This window comes from Micrasema longulum, unplaced genomic scaffold, assembly GCF_059751315.1.
Source record: "Micrasema longulum isolate JH-2025_06_02 unplaced genomic scaffold, ASM5975131v1 h1tg001345l, whole genome shotgun sequence".
Lineage (NCBI taxonomy): Eukaryota > Metazoa > Arthropoda > Insecta > Trichoptera > Brachycentridae > Micrasema > Micrasema longulum.
Genome location: NW_028278531.1, coordinates 745,274 through 760,241, shown reverse-complemented (window position 1 = coordinate 760,241; position 14,968 = coordinate 745,274). Strand labels below are relative to the sequence as shown.

General features: G+C 32.5%; 1 protein-coding gene across 2 annotated transcripts in view; it reads right to left on the bottom strand.

The window, feature by feature from the left end:
* LOC148275765 (uncharacterized) overlaps positions 1-14,968 on the bottom strand; it is a 330,688-nt gene that overhangs the window by 267,420 nt on the left and 48,300 nt on the right. The window lies entirely within an intron of this gene.

Sequence of the window (14,968 nt, the reverse complement as noted above, 5' to 3'; positions counted from 1 at the left end):
ATATTTTTATGATTTTCAAAATTAATTTTTGCATTATTTAATTTAGTACTCACTGTTATTTGGCACATTATTTATTACTGTAATTTCATAGTATAGTATAGAGTGAGTTTACAGAAACCATATCACAATTATCATTTCAATTATGTTTTTGTATTATTTTATTTTTAAATAAAATAAATAAAGTGAATAAAGTGAATGAAGTGAATAAAGTGAATAAAGTGAATAAAAGGAATAAAATGAATAAAATGAATAAAATGAATAAAATGAATAAAATGAATAAAATGAATAAAAGGAATAAAATTAATAAAATTAATAAAATTAATAAAATGAATAAAATGAAGAAAATGAATAAAATGAATAAAATAAATAAAGTAAACAAAATAAATAAATCAAATAAATCAAATAGATCAAATGAATCAAATTAATAAAATAAATAAATAAAATAAAGTGCAGTAAAATCAGTGTATCTTGATCTTATTAATGTTTTAATCTATATAAACCACTATTGAGTCATACGTCGACCGGTTTTGAGGTTACTTCATCATCATCAGGACTTGAACTAACATAGAATTACTCGCGTTGCTATTTATATTATAAAATATTGTAAGAAAGATACCGAAGAATTAAAGGTGAGAAAAAGAGGACAATTCGAATAACAACGAGAATATTTTTAAAAGAGGACTCGACGTAAAGTTATATTTTGAATAGGGATTTTTTGTTTAGTGGAATGGATAAATTGATTTGAGAATTTATAAATTAAATTATTTGAATTGCGCGAATTTCAATATTGGAAAAACTTTACGTGAATTTGAAATTACAACCAAAGAACATGTAAGATATATCAACAATAATATCTTCTCAGAATTCGCAAATCATATTATATTCGAAAACTATAATTTAAATCTAGAAACGGGTGTAGAAATTTTACATATGAATAAAAATCGTCATCGTTTAGAGAATTTTGAACGATTAGAAATAAGTTAATATTATAATATTATTATTCATATTATCCTTTTTTACTCTCCTTCTTTCACTGTTCTGTTTCGTTCTTACAATATTTTACTTTATTCTAAGTCACTTCAATTCCTGGTAATGTATAACTCAAAAGTAAAAGTGGTTTGTAAAAAAATGTTTATAAATAATGCCTAGGATTCCTTTAAAGTAGTCTTCGTCGTGGTTGTAATATCTTGCAAATACATTCAGATTTAGATTGTCATTTCCACGTCCCACGGAGATCGCAATTATTGCATGTCCGATTCCATATAAATATAATTAATTAGTACAAGAAACAGCGTAAGGAGTCTAGGACAGCAAAGCAGCAGTCACGACTCTGTACTGTGTACTCTGGGTTTAGAACACGGGGCTCGTATGTAGGCCATACCTCACGCTGTCACGTGGAGATACATGGCTTCGCGAGACCTCTCCGTCCGCGTCCGTATATATGTTGAGACAGGCCCGAAATAAAGGTTTTAGAAGTATTGATATTTTATAGTTTCTGAAGCGTAAGACAAACCACCTTACCTTCTATGTGACTAAAATTATCACGATACCCTGCAGATGGAGTACCACTGAGGAAAATCAAAGGTACGAGAATTCGGATATAATTTATTTTCCTACTCGCGGTAAAAATTAGTGCATTCAATCGTACGGCAAAATTTCTTGAAAATCCATGAAAAAAATTTTTTTTGATAAAAATAAACTACTTAGAACGATGTCAGTTCTCCGAAACCAATCGACGACAGACTTTTGTGGATACATTTTCAGTTACCCTGGAAGCCAACCCCCAATCAGGACAACTCATCGTTGAGAACTTGGGACGTCATAGGCGGAGTAGTTTTCATCATCATCATCGTCATTCCCTTTCCGCACCAATGGCGCATAGGGAACTGGATCGGTACACCTATCGCAGCATATCTCGATCAATTTTGTTAAATGATGGTAAGGTCATCGGTCTTACGCTTCGGGTACCAGTCCAGGGACTATGAAATATTCTAGTGTGAAAACACACCATTAATAATAATAATAATTATAGTTTATTAACAAAAATAACAATTACTTTATCTACTACATACACATTTAGGTAATAGATTTCTCTGGATCATGTCTAGTCTGCCTAACTAGGTACAACCAGTTTTAAGGCAGACATTTTTATGTTACCACCTACTAGTTACACAGTTGTACAATATTAATTTATTAGGAATGTATTTTGAGTAAATTTTCTGATTTTTTCGACCTTAACCCAGTAACCAATTTTTTACAAATTTGTTAAATTGAATCCGGGTCATGGTTTTGCAATCTTTGGGTAACATAATGAATATTTTGGGGCCCAGAAACCTGAATTTTTTTTGCCCGAATTCAGAGTTTGTGATAGACCCCATGACCCATCCTCTAGTTTGATTTCTGGTAGTATGGGAGTGTTCCTTTTGGGATTTTTTACTTTTACAAACATTATTATTCTAAAAATATATAATTCCCTTATATCTAAAATCTCAAAAAACCAAGGGCTTTTTAAAAATTATTTTAATTATTGATTTTTGAGCAGATTCCAGAGGTTTTAATATCGATTTATAAGTGCCTCCCCATCCTACTATGCCATAAGTTATAATTGAGTTACATAAAATAAAATATAGTTGTTTGAGTTTAATAAGGGATAAGATGTTTCGTATCGACTTGAAGATATGGGAAAGTTATCTAATTTTTTGTGTTATATATTCTATGTGTTCTGTCCATTTAAAATATGTATCATCAATTATTCCCAAATACTTATGGTGTATATATGGTGTACTGATTCAAGTGTTTCAAAGCATATTTCAAATCAACCATGTTGGGAATCGAACCCGATTAATGAAACGCCGCAAATGAATAAATAAAATATAATGTAGCGGGAAGGATTAATGACCTTGGCCCAACCACTCACTTGAAGCTAGCTCAAAGAAACTTTACCTTCCTGGCTCCGAAATTTTTTAATCAACTTCCGGCAGCCATAAAAAACTCCACAAGTGCCAATGTATTCAAGAAGAATTTTTGCAATTGGTTGCTACACATCGATAGGGATGAGGTTGTCAATTTTTTTTAAAGTACGAAATTAGCAAAAATTTACAAATCTGCTTTCCTTCCATACTCTTTTGCTTTTATTTTCTTTTTATATATATTTTTAATTTTTATGTTTTTCTTATTGTGTATTTTTGTATAATTTAATTTAGTACGTACTGTTATTTGGCATATGATTTATTGCTCCTATTCCTTATATTTCTTACTATAATTGAGTGAATTTCTAGAAAACATAACTCAATTATCATTTCAATTATGCTTTTTTATATATATATATATATATATATATATATATATTCTTTTTCTGTTGATTTAAATCAAGCTCTTATTTTGTGTTATTTTTTTTTTAATACTACTATATTTTACTATTATTTTGTTGATTTTAATGATACCACTATTTTGTATATTTGATTATGTGTGATTCTTAATTTGTATAATTTATATTTTAAAAATTATTTCTGAATATCTTTTTTGGATTGTATTCTTTGGAATTTGATTATTTTTTACATTTACCTTTTTTCTAGATTGTGATTCTATGTCATTATAATTTGATCGAATTGATTTAACTATGTATTTTTATTGTTATTTATTGTGGCTTGACACGGGCATAGCCTAAAAAGCCTTAATAAGTTCATAAATATTTAATTTTGTAATTTTGAATGAATAAATAAATAAAAATAAAATAAATATAATTAGGATATCTCATTTAGCCCTGTACGTTTACACTTGATATTATCAAGAAGCAAAATTTGCAGGTGTGTTTTTGAATTAGATTGGTATTTTATTAGAGATCAGGATAAGACGGAGGATTCAACTGACCTTTTATAGAATAAAATGGTTTTCCTGCAATCTACTCATCTATTTCTTCACTCACAGGTAAAAATAATACTAAACGTAATACGATACAAACAAACAGATCCGTTTCGCTATTTTTTACGTTCTACATAATATATTATAGTATATTGAATGTTCTGATATAATCTGAAGGAATAAATCCTTTGTCTACGGTAAAATCATAACACGGTGTTTGAATTATTGATATTATTGTACATTACGGAGTTGCATATTGCACAGCAATAATGCAATTAATTCAAATTAAAACATTATTACGATATAAATCATTATTTTATTCGTTCGTCCAGGTTCTGGCGGACAAAATCCGGCAGCTCAATCAAAATGGCCGCACTTATCGGAAATTACCGACACGATAAACATTTCTTATGGATAAGTGATGGTTAAGGATTTTTAATAGACGCGATATACATCTTTGATTGACTCACCTGCACAGCGATTATGAACGTTATCTTCACCGATACATATCAAGATGGCATTTAGAAAAATCGATATTTTCGTTCGAAAATATCTATATTTGTATAAACATTCAAAGTATCTTCGTCGGTAACCTATAATTAACAACATTTTGAGTTTGTCCAAATTTTTGTAGAGAAGGATTTGATTCAAGGGTAGAGTATATAGTATTAGAGTTATTATAATAACACGAAGAAAGAGGAAAGTCTTGCTTGGTTGGTTCAGCGCTATGCTGGCTTTAGTACCAGAAGAACGAGACTCTTATTACCTCAGAGGAAATCGGGGCAAAGCAGTGCATTCATTATCGTCGAGTAGGAAAAAAAATTGAAGAAAAATCGCATCCATTAAATAAAAATGTTTATTTATTTACAAGGAGTACCATTATCATCATCGTTCCATGTTTGCTCCCTAACTGGAACATATCGTGTCCCCTCAAGTTAGGTTTGTCACCCGTAATTCTGTCATAAACTGCCGATGAACAGTCAGCATCGGACTTCCAGGAAGTCGAAAACCTGATGCCTTGTAAAGTAGGCAAGCGTGTTTTCCAAGGAAAAAACTATTTAAACCTTCAACAATATTTTGAGTTTGTCCAAATTTTTGTAGACAAGAACTGGATTACATTCTCTGGGGAGCTGTTTATATTAACATATTACAGCAGAGATGAAGAACGTTTAAGAGAGGTAATATAAAAGTTTAAGCATCTACAGGGCTTATGACCTGTCAATGGCTGGTTTAAGTGGCCACTTTTCACACTGTGTAACATTCACCATTCTGCCCATATTTGAATATCTGTATTCCTTCAATTCTTTCATCTGTTTATGTTTGTGAAGTTAAAGAGCTAAAACCTTTATTTATGCGGGTGAGATTTATCTAATTGAATTATTTCACTTATTGAATTATTTTACCTACATAAAGGCTCTGACCGCTCTGACCACTACACCATGAGGCCGACAAATACTTTACCTTAATTACATTTTTTTGAACTAATGACACTCTTATTATTTTTCTTATTTTTCGATGTACTATGTTTTAAGCTTCTGACGTCACTGCGACCTGTGAAGATCTATTGTGACGAGTCCCCGTGAATAGTTCTCGCCCTTTAAGCCTAGGTCTATAAAGAGCCTGGCTACTGTGTGGAAGGCGAGAGTTCTCATTTTTCTAAATCTCTCCCTCCAAGCCCAGATCCGTAGAGTATCGGGCTATTAGGTAGGGGGCGAGCTCTTTAACATCCTCAGATTTAACCAGTGGCCTCCCGAGGATGAGGCTCCTTTGATGATGTAAAGCATCACATTCACATATAATGTGTATAGGTGTTTCACATGCACTGCAGAATCTACATCTAGAAGTTTCGGAAAGATTCATTCTAGCGAGGTGATTGTTCAAAATGCAGTGCCCTCGGCGGGCTCTTGTGATACTTGATGTACACTTGATGAGCCTAAAATTTATCAGGTCGAAGGCAAACCTTTGCAAGTACCCTCCCAGGACACCCTTGACGGGAGGTGCGATATTTTCAAATCTTTCGAGAAATCTGAATTAAATAATAGAAATGCTGTCGAAATGCGATCCCTCAGGCAAATGTGTGGTAAAATGGGAGGAAAGTAGAGTAGTTTTACAATGTCTTCTCTTTTTTATGTACTTTATATTTAATATTTTTATTTTTACTTTTTTAGAATTCAATTATTTTTCCCCCTCTCCTCCTGCATTCATAATAAATTAGTGTGAAATCTGTAATTGGTCTTACTTTTTTTAATTGTTTTTTTGTACCTTGTTTTATATAAAGACTGTATGATTTCATTAATAAATAAAAAAAACGATGTATGATAGGTGCACAAATGTCCAGATCCGTGAACTGTGTAAGGCTGAGACATGCATTATCGACAGTATAAAGAAAGGGGTGTTTCGTTGGTTTGGACATGTAGACCAAATGGACAACGAAAAAACTGCTAAAAAGATCTAAGATTTGAATGTTGATGGATGCAAAAAACGAAGAAGATCGAGAAAGATATGGCACGATCAATTCCATCAAATACTTGAAGATGGACATTTCAAAAATAGGAATAATCGGCGTGCGTGCATGAGAAGATGTATGAATGTAGAGGAAGTGAGGTCAGTATGCAAAGATAGAGTGAATGATGATGAAACCGGTAAGAAAACCCCTGGCTTTAAAACGGTCTCCAGTTAGGGTCAGAAGATGTAACATAAAAAAATATTTTTTTTTTTAGAAAAATCAGTATTTTACAGCAAATCAGTAGTTTATCCTTTAGCTTAACTTCATGAAAAAGAAAGATTAGTAAGCGCACTTAGGAATATAATATAATATAATATATTATTAACATATAAACAAAGAAACGAAGAAGATCAAAAAAGACATGGCACGATCAATTTTATCAAATGCCTAAAGATGGACATGTCAAGAGTAAGAATAATCGGCGTGCGTGCATGAGAAGATGTATGAGTGTAGATGAAGCGAAGTCTGTATGCAAAGGCAGCGTGATATGGCGTTCTATCCTCTCTGCCTACGGTGTGATGGTTTATGCGTTGTTTGTTTGTTCATGCATTGTAATATTCCATCATCACATCTCACACCAAAAGTTTTTTTTTCTGTCGTCGATTAGCCCCGCTTCGCCCTGAATCGTCACGGTAAAGAGTGGCAGTACTAATTACCAGTATTTTATTTTCGGCTTCACTCACACACCGTTCGTTCCACAACACCAGTGACGTCAGCCGGCCCGGGTGTTGAACCCGGGACACCCGAGCGGTTAGCCTAAAATGCACATCTCCACATCACAAAACCGTTTACACATACAATAACGAAAAAACATCACCGCCTCACTTTCCGCATAGGACACAGCATCGGTAAACCAAATGCGGCATAGTTCGATCATCCATTATATGAAGGTACGGCGTGCCCACCACGTGCCGCACACCGCATCTGAGGACATAAGTCTCCTTGGCGGTGCCGCATACGCGGAAAAATTGCTCGTTGCCGAACGAGAAAGGCTGTCCGAAGAAGCTGTCTGCAATCTGTAGCTCAATCACAAATAACTATCGACGTGCTGATAAGCGACGTTATAACAATTTATCACCTGGTTGTTTATCGTATTCGCGATCACAATGTAACATCCGTGAACACCTAATATTAAATGTCAAAATATATAATCCTGCTGCGCTTCACATATTTGAATTTCACAGGTGTAATCATGGAAAATGTTCCAAAACTGCTATTTTTATTTATTATTTATCATGCTATTTATTGCATTTAGCCGGCGGTTGGCGAGCCAAATGTCAAAAAAAGCAGTCGCTTTAGTAATTGTAATTTAATTTTCACTTTTTTGCACCAGATACACTTGTTAAAATAATTGTTTCTTGTCTAGGACCATTTAAAGACCTAAAAAAAACGCCAAGTTTTATCTGTCGTTTTAGAACCTACGGTAAAAAAAAACAAATCGTTTCACTTTAGGGGTGCGGAAAACGGGACAACGAAACCTTGATTTTATCGGTTTTAGTTAGGCATAATCAGTCCGATGTGCGGTTATCTTTTTGGGTGAAATAAAACCAGAACCCTGGGCGAGTGCTTCCGACTCGATAGCTGTTCTCAGGTTAAAATCCCGACTAAAGAAATCGAGTGGAGATAAGTTCGCCTTGCTGTTTAGTAGTTGACGTGTTTGCTCACCATTTAGAAGGTTCCTGATCGATTTCTTGCAAAGTGAAAAGAAAAAGTTTTTTTAAATGTAAATATAAGTATGGAAAAATAAAACAAATAATAAAATAAGTCATGGTCAAAATAGCTTTGTCTTCAAAGGTGTAAAAAAATATAATAATCTTCCCAATGAACTAAAAACTATTAAAAATAATATATCAATAAATAAATTTAAAGTAAATCTAAAGAAATTTTTTGAACACGTGTAAAAACAACATTAAATTTTAATTAGTAGGAATGTACTATTGTTTTATGTTTTTTCTTTATATACCCTTTGTTTTTATTTTTCTTTCTTATGTAATCGTATTTAAAATTATATAAACTCTTATAAATAAACAACTAAAACAGTGTGAGTCACTCTCCAAGCACAAGAGTTAGTTTCTTTTTTTGGAGAGTTACAGTGATAACATTTACTAGATGTGTAAAAGTAGATATGTTTAGAATTTTATAAAAACATGTACTTTTTATGAAATTTATTAATAAAAATTAAATTAAAAAAATATTTAGTTTTTTGAACTTGAGTAATAACAACGTTCTACTTTAATTAGTTTTACTGTATTCTTTTTATATCGTTTTTTTTTACTCTCTTGTATATTCGGAATTAAACGAGTATATCTTTAAATTACTAAATAACTAACAGTGTAAGCCACTTTCCAAACACAAGTGCTGTTTTTTAAATTTTATTTCCAGTTTAAAGATTAACTAAATATATTAAAGTAGGTTGTAATAGAAAAAAACATTAATCATTTTATTAAACGATATTAATTCGTAAATAAATCATTTTAAAAAGTCAGACCTTGTTTCCTCGTAATAAGAAGACGGAAAAAAATCTAGTGAACTGGAGAATTTATTTTCCGTATCCGGGCGGAACGAGGGTTTTCTCTAAATAAAATAGTCTTAATTTTTTGTTTTAAAAAATTAAGGGTCATGTTAAATATATTAATAGATAAAAAAAAGCATTATAGTTAGAGCAAGAACGATAGAGGAAAGAGTGTTGTGCATAGTTAGTGTTACAGACTGACAGACGGAATAAATACCTATTTCTTGTCACGCGAAAGGGGACATTTAAGTCTATAATGGTGGTAAAAGTGAAAGTGTTTTTTAGAATTCGCGTGTTGGTGTACTGAGTGTCCTGATGAAGAGACGGGTACGACTTGAAACCGGTTCACAAAAAATCGGTAAGTGGTAAAATACTAATATTGACTAACGTTTATAAAAATTATAATATAAAATAAAATATACATATGATGTTTTGAAGCGCTGAAAGAAAATGCGGAATAGTCAATCTAGTGGTTTAATGGGTTTAAATTATCGTTATACGCTACGATTAGAGTAAAAATGCAGTGCCCTGTGCGCCATTAGATACGAAAATAAAAATGATGATGATGATTAATTCCTGTTTCTAATTTTCCAGTAGGTCACACTCGGAACATGTTTTTTAAATCTTAACCATAGATGAAACGCGCGATGTCTGCGTCAGATCAAAGAAGCGTGACGTATGCAAAGTGCGGTATTCAAAAAAATCACTAGCATTTTCATCTCTGGTTGGTTTTTCTATGCAGTTTCACTGCCTATGTCGTGATGCAGCCGATCGCGTGCAACCGGCAAGTTTCATTTTCTCACCGTTGCATTCCCAAGGTGCATCATTACTATTGGTTGCTGAAATGCACCGAGCCCACATACTTCGCTGCATCTTTATTCGAGATTCACTTGCATTTTTTTGCTCAATATTTCACGGTGACGTTACTCTCGGGTAATCCTGAAAAATATAATCGAGTGGAGATAAATTTGACTTCCGTGCCGAGTAGAACTACCTCATTATAACCCTTATCTGCATTTAATCATAATAAGGGCATTCCTGATGTTCTGATGCACTCATTCCATAGTATCTCAATAATTTGTAACATGAAAAGGAGATGATAAGTCATTGTCAGTGTTTTGAATGTCTTTTGAAGGAGGCTTTCATCCCTTCTCTGTCTGAAAATCTCTGCTCGTACAATGTTATTTACTCTGGAGTACTGTAGACCCCGCATTATTTTAATATTGGTTCTAGTTTAATGTCCCTAAGGCTTTATATATTTCTATGCCTCATACTTTATCATTGACTCTATTAAAGAAAATAAATCATTTTGACAGCTCAAAGTCCCAGGTTGGATTCCTGGCAAGTTCGACATGAAAATTTAGTTTTGAAGCCACTAAAAAGGAACGATGATGAATTATGAAGTAAAACAAAAGGCCTATTAATCTATCAATAGCTATCAATAGCCCGGCTTCTTTCGAATGAGCTATCTGTATTTTTTTTTTACTAAACTAATAGACAAGTTCCTTGAAGACCCTCCCTTTCCCAAAATTACTCAGAAAAGGATAGCCAGAAAAGAAAATTCACTTGTGAAATCTTTGATGGGCGAACATAAAAGTATAACTGCATTTTTGTTCCTTTTGTAATTTATATAGGAAAATGTTCCTTGTACGTGGCTGCATCGATGGTATTGACAATACACTTCGATGACTACTTAAACCCTAAATAAACAACTTTGGTTTTCATGAAATAACTATGTGCATTTGTGTCATATTTTTAGTGGCACAAAAGTACAAGATGGTCTCAGTAATATAAATAGATTAATTTCTATCATTCATTCAGTAGTATAAGTTAGTTCTAGTAGTATGAGTGGAATCATTTCTGTCGCATATTTAATGGTTCAAGTAGTATATCTAGAATATTTCTGTTATTTGTACAAATTACTTGAATGTTGTTACACAAATGAAATTATCTGTAAATAATAACCCATTCCACAAAATATGAGTTTTGTAGCTAAATAATTGGGTCCATAATAACGTTTCTTTGCTCTCCTGAAAAGTTGCATTTTTGGAGTTATGCTCTTTTTTAAATTTTTTTTTTATTAAATTTTTTTCACATAAGCATTCTTTTAAACTAACTAACTAACTAACTAACCATCACGCCATTTCCCCGGAGGGGTAGGCAGAGAGGATAGAACGCCACACCACTCTGTCCTGGCACACTCCCTTTGCTTCCTTCACATTCATACATCTTCTCATGCACGCACGTCGATTATTCCGACTTTTTACATGACCACTTTCAACAATTTGTTGTATTTGATCAAGCCATGTCTTTCTCGGCCTTCCTCGACTTCTACAACCAGACACATTCGCATCATAAATCTTTTTAGCCGTTCTTTCATCATTCATTCGCTCCACATGACCGAACCATCGCAAAAGACCTTTCTTAATTTTGTCGATAATGCTTAACTCAGCCTTGCATTCTGCTCTAATTTCGACATTAGGGCACCTATCATACATTGTTTTTCCGCACATTCGCCTGAGGGATCGCATTTCAACAGCATTCAGTCTACTTTCGTCCCTTTTTTTCCAACTCCATGCTTCGCTTCCATACATTAGGGTTGGTACCAGAACTCCATTATGAACTGCTAATTTAGCCTCTTGCGATAGACACTTATTTGCTACGACAGACTTTAAGGCACCATTAACTCTGTTACCGGCACTAACCCTCCTTTCAATATCCTTGTCCATATTTCCATCTCTAGTAAACATACTACCCAGATATACAAATTCTTCGACCTGTTTCAAACTATCTCCATTTGTTACAATCTTCTTCCATTCTTTTAAATAATTTTTTAATTCCCGCCAAACTGCAAAAGCAGTTTTTTTTGCAGGAATTTCTCTCTTTAAACACTTTGGTAACACAATATAATAACGTTTCTATAAAAATATAAAAAATCTTAAATATATCAATAAAATAAAAGTTTAAAAAAAATAAATACAAGTAAGTCAAGTCTTTTTGATACCGAAATATATAAAAAATAATAAACAAACACTTTTTTGACACTGTTTTAAATTGTTTGATTTTCCCATTTTTTTTTACACACTAAACTTGAATTTAAGAAAAAGATTTTTAAAACCAATTTTACTTTATTTTTATTTAAATCACTAGTCTTTATTTCGTCCGAAAATCTCTTTTACTATGCAAGGGAGTATATACGTCTTATGTCCGCCTATCAAAGAAATATAAATCTCGGACATTTTATGCAAGATCAAAAATACTGAAACTCGCAGATAAAAAAGGAAAATGATCAATCTACCAAAGTATCTAGAAAAAAAGTTCTACTAAAACTTTATTATAAAAAGTGTACGTACCTAAATAAAATCTAAAAATATAAGGATAATTGTATTTATTTGCCAATAACACCGAAGGTCAGTGAAAACACATGGGTATGCCGAAGGAAGTGTACATAAATGTATTAATTGTCCATAATTAAATAGGAAATAAATAATACAAAAATGTTACCCTTGAATTTAATTCACCAAATCAAGAATTGTTTACATTGAAATAAATTTATTGTAATATTATTCATTTTTAAACAACTCAGTTTACACCACAGAGCGAATCATTCATGTCTACCGGTTTCACTTTAACCAACCCATCTTCAGGACAAATATGTGTTACCTTCTGTCATCCACACCTGATGATGCATTTATATTATCGTAATTGTTTTATCAATTAAAAATAATTAACTAAAATGAAGCAGTGTTTTCATTCGTCTACCTTGCTATAAACCTAGGTGGTCTGTTCTCTAAAAGGTTGTTCCTCCTGTAAGGTGGATTCCCTGCTGTCCGTCCGCTTTTTGCGAATCCCGTGAGGCTGATTATTTAGTGGAACTTAAGGGAGTCTGGCGGGGTCAATTCTTTGGACATGACGGTACCAGTACCTCCTTCGCTGTCTACTCCACCTTGCGATGTCCCCAGCCTCAAATAGTGTTCTTCACGCAATCGCTTGCTATCATACTCAGCGCCACCACCTCGGAAGTTCTTACAAATTGTTTAGTCCTGACTGTGCCTGCCCTTGCTTCAACGCCATATGTCTTACGTATGCTTTGTTGGTTCTAATTTTACTCTTAATGACCATTTCTTTATTATTCCATATTGTGGAATTTAGAACATCAGAGATAATAGCTGCTTTATTCACTTAAGTTTATATTTCCTCGTACAGGTCCGCTCCTCCAAACAAGTTTATGCCTACAAATTCTTCTACCTGATTCAGAATACCTCCGTTCACGCTGATCTCACATTTAGTTATATTTTCATCCCTTTCAAAAACCATCACTTTCGATTTATCAACATTCATAAGCAAATCGCTTTTTTTGCATACATCGTAGACTTTTGTTACCAAAAATTGCGGGTCTTCTTTGCTGCTAGCAAGAAGCACGGCACCATCAGCATAAGTGTGAAAATGAAAAGCTATTAAAATAGTTGATTAATTGCAATTTCATTTTTAAATAGATTAACGAAGATGGAGAACGAAAAGTTACAAAAAAAACACGTGCAGTGCTTTTTAATGTTTCACGCATACATAAGCAAAGTTCATTAACGATTTAAATGGAGTGTACATATCAGACTTTTTATTGCGTTATATCTGAAAAAGTTATAAAAAAGCAATAAATTGGTATTAAAAGATCACAACAGAGATGAAGAACTTTTCAGAGAAGGCAATATAGAAGTCCAGGCATCTACAGGGCTTATGACCTGTCATTGGCTGGTTTAAGTGGCCACTTTACACACTGTGTAAAATTCACCATTCTGCCCATATTTGATCATATGTATTCCTTCAATTCCTTAATCTGTTGATGATTGTGAAGTTAAAGAGCTGAAACCTTTATTTATGTGGGTAAGATTCATGTGATTGAATTATTTCACCATCATACTAGGCAATGCGTGAAATTTTTATTTTTCAATTTTTATGCTTCTTCATGGACCAGGTTAATTTACCAACAGAAGGCAGTTAACAGTTATACCACTCATTTTTGCTCCCATTCTTAAATCTTTTAGTTATTTCACACAGCATATAGTTATCGATGTATATGTTGAACAACCATGGTGACATTACACATTACAACATTATTATATGATTAAAAATTATAACCAACCATTATTTATCGGTAAGTCGAAAGAAATTCCCATTAGGCAATAAGCCCGCCGATGTATTGTATAATTTATATTGTGTTCAAAAATTAGAATAAAAAATAATACACAATCAGGAGAAAACAATGTAAACATTAAAAAATAAATAAAATTATGCACTCGCACGTGGCTTTCGTGAAATTTTTAGTTGTAGCAGGGTCGCGATTATAAACGTCATCTTCATCGGTACATATCGACAGTATAAACTAACATCGATAAGTATCTACGTCGGTAACCTATAATTGAACATTGGACATGTTTAGATAAAAAAAATGTTAACTTATTATATTTTTCATACACGAAACTTAATTTTACTTTATAGATAAATTTTAACTTTCCATTGGAACACGGACCTAGTTTGGCACAGTGCTTAACATAACTCAAAACATTTTTATTTTATGGCGCTTTGACAGGGGGGTGCGATATATTTACACGTATGTTTACTATCAATGGATATTATTATTGGGCTCGTTAACTATAAACACAATAGATGATGACTTCATCTTTACAATATTGTATTTGTATTTTTTATTCATTGGACTCAAAAAACTATTAAATTTATTCAAATTGCTTAAAAAATGCAGAAACATAATGGCGTTCCACACATTTTCAATTTTACGAGGCATCGTATAAAAATTAATAAAATTTTGACCGTATAACCTACATATTTTCATTTTAATAAACGAATAAACGGTAAAAACATTAATAAATTTTACATTATTACAATCGTATCAAAGTACAACAAACTCAATAAATATATCGAAAAACTTGACTATACCCTTTAGTTTTTATTTTAAATGCATTTACACAAAAGATTTCGTAATGTATTCTAGATTTAGTATTCCTGGGATTTTTGTTTTTTTGTAAATAAAGTGGTTAAAAGATATGTAATAAAAAAATTAACTCATGTAAGCA